The sequence below is a fragment of the Montipora foliosa genome, unplaced genomic scaffold, assembly GCF_036669935.1.
Source record: "Montipora foliosa isolate CH-2021 unplaced genomic scaffold, ASM3666993v2 scaffold_380, whole genome shotgun sequence".
In the NCBI taxonomy this organism is placed as follows: Eukaryota; Metazoa; Cnidaria; class Anthozoa; order Scleractinia; family Acroporidae; genus Montipora; species Montipora foliosa.
Window position 1 is genome coordinate 140,001 of NW_027179680.1, and position 2,500 is coordinate 142,500.

Genomic DNA, 2,500 nt, shown 5'->3' on the forward strand with positions numbered 1-2,500 from the left:
GTTTCACTCCCCCATCATGTCTTTTAAATGCCCTGCTGTAGGCTTGTTTGTCTGAGTCGACTAAGTTTAGGCGATGGTTAACTGTGAGATGATGTTAGCCCTTCTCTTGTAGGCAGTTGTAAACTTTCCAGCAACAGGGTTAGCCATCTTGATTATTACGAAGACACAAGTTTGCTTCGAAAGAAGAGAAACATGAAAAGATTTTAATTGCAATGAACTTGGGCATTAAAGTTTCCCATGAAAGATGCACCATTTAGACTGTAAGCCTGGTACACTCTTCCACGCAGTGAACTTATAAGTGTGCTGCATGCAAGAGACATGAAGGAAAAGCAGGTCACAGTTCACAGAGAGATCCAGTTTTATTCATCCCGTAAGTACAAATTACCCATGTATATATTCGATTCTCATGCGTATACGTATTGTTCTACAAAACAATAAAGCGAATGAATAATTAATTTATTCTGCATGCATAATGAGTAGGAAGCTGTACGCAAATCATTCCGAAAAAAAATTCAAAAAGTTTCCAGGGGAGCATGCCCTCGGATCCCCCTAGAATTCTTCCATCGCCCACAATGCTGCGACACATCCGGGACTTTTCCCCGCTTTGCAGCGCTAATTTCGAAAGCTAATTGGGGAATTGTACAGAAAACAATAAAGAAAGTCGGCCGAAAGCCGGGAGAACCGCTTGAAAATTCTTCTATTACAGGATAGCTATTCAGTTTACAATCAAGTATTCATATGGCTTTTGTTGTAAAGAAGTTAATAAAAAAAATGTGACTGTTCTTACGTCAGTGGTTCAGTTAGAAGTATTATTTTTTTTGGCCTCAAAAGTAGCTATTTCGGCACTTTGTTTGTATGGCTTGGACAATTTCAGAGAGAAAATTTCGAAAAATAAGGGGTGAGGAAATGAGTATTCATATGGCTTTTTTTACTTGATACTCTAAGATGGTCCTGCCGAATTTTCGCGGGATTCCGATCAGTAGAAGGAGTATTTTTTTAGCCTTTCCTTCAACCAAACGCCGAACCTCAGAGATAATATTCAAATTTGCCCCTACAAATTTCCCACGGGGATTGAGTTGGCTAATTTTAAATTTCCCGCGAGTGTTGTAATTAATTCATAGTCCCGCCCTCAAAAACAATGTTGCACTCGTCACATTAAAGAGCTACTGAAAGGTAATGCGACCCAGCGAGGTGTGACTTTTTTAAAATGAACTTTATGTATTTCCACGATCGTGGCCGTTTACAGTTTGCTGCTTTTAGTGCACGCTTCAGTTACATTATGAATACATTATGTCAGAAAACGGATCCAAATTTGAATATTCGTTGTTGCAAAGGAAAACTTGTTCCCAATGGGATTACTATTTTGGGTCAGTCACGGATCGATTGACCAGTACTTCATTGATCTTTTGTAATCACAAACAGAGTTGTCTTCTGGTTTTCTCTTTTTTAGTCTTTACACTTTCTTAATAAAAAGTCGAAATAAAAATTTGTTAATATCCTTACGCATAAACTAAACAAAGTGAGTGCTGTAAAGAGGGTAAGCATGAAACCGAACAATCGATCGAAACCAAGCAGATACTCCCAAGGGGGCTTCAGCTCGCTGTAGAGCATGAGTCAGTGCTTACTTCGTGCTCTTACCGCCTTGTAAAAATAAAAGATTTGTTAACTGCTTTGTAAAACTGAAATCGGTTAGTGTTAGAACGCAAGCCACTCGGTTGTCAGCACCGCTTAAAAACCGTGTTTTCTAAGTTTTGAAGAGTTATTAGAGCTTGCGATGATGTCGAGAGCATGCTTATTCGGTGCAAAAACACGGCTGTAAATTAAGATGGCATTGTTAAATTTTTGATATGACTTTGTGCATCTATAATTTCGATTGACACAGACTTGAGATCAACTTCACATATCTAAGATTTTGATTGACACCGTCTCATTTCCGGCGGAGCAACAGGCTAGAAACTGTTAACCGATCACAGTCAATCAGTTCTCAACTTGCTAATCTCTGATGCCCGGTCTTGAGAATTTCAGCACTGCAAGTACATGTCGCCAAAGACAATAGCATTGTTGGCGATGTGCCACCTCCGGTACAAGACACACAGGACACTTGTGCCTTTGGTGCAATCTCTAGCGAGCATATGCATCTCACTCTTTGGAAACTTAAAGAGTTGAGAGCTCTGGATTCGATTCTCTTTGTTGTCTTCCAAAACACTGACCCCCGGTCCGTGGACCCCGCCCCCCCCCCCCCCCCCCCACCTCTCCCTTAAGGACCGGGTCAACGGACTGGTACACGGACTGCCCTTACGGATTCCCTCTACGGATCACCCCAAACCAACAAAGAAAGAAAAATAAAAATGGATAAAATAAATAACAATTAATGATTTGACCTACCGGTCACGGTCTGGTTAGACCACTCAGGCGCCATATCGCCACTTCCTTCGCTGTGGACCGGATTGTTTCGAAAAAGACCGATAATAACTGAGTTCTACTTGTGTTCAATATTGCT

The 2,500-nt window shown here is 40.9% G+C and overlaps 1 long non-coding RNA gene across 5 annotated transcripts in view; it reads right to left on the reverse strand.

Annotated features, from left to right (window-relative positions):
- Positions 1–2,500, reverse strand: part of LOC137987682 (uncharacterized) — a 20,830-nt gene that overhangs the window by 18,112 nt on the left and 218 nt on the right. For all 5 annotated transcript variants that reach the window (XR_011120690.1, XR_011120692.1, XR_011120691.1 and 2 more), the window contains exons 1-2: positions 2,386–2,500; positions 1–174 (exon numbers count right to left, since the gene is read on the reverse strand). The exon at positions 1–174 is cut by the window's left edge and continues 208 nt beyond it; the exon at positions 2,386–2,500 is cut by the window's right edge. This is a non-coding gene — a long non-coding RNA (uncharacterized lncRNA). The remainder of the gene's footprint in view (positions 175–2,385) is intronic.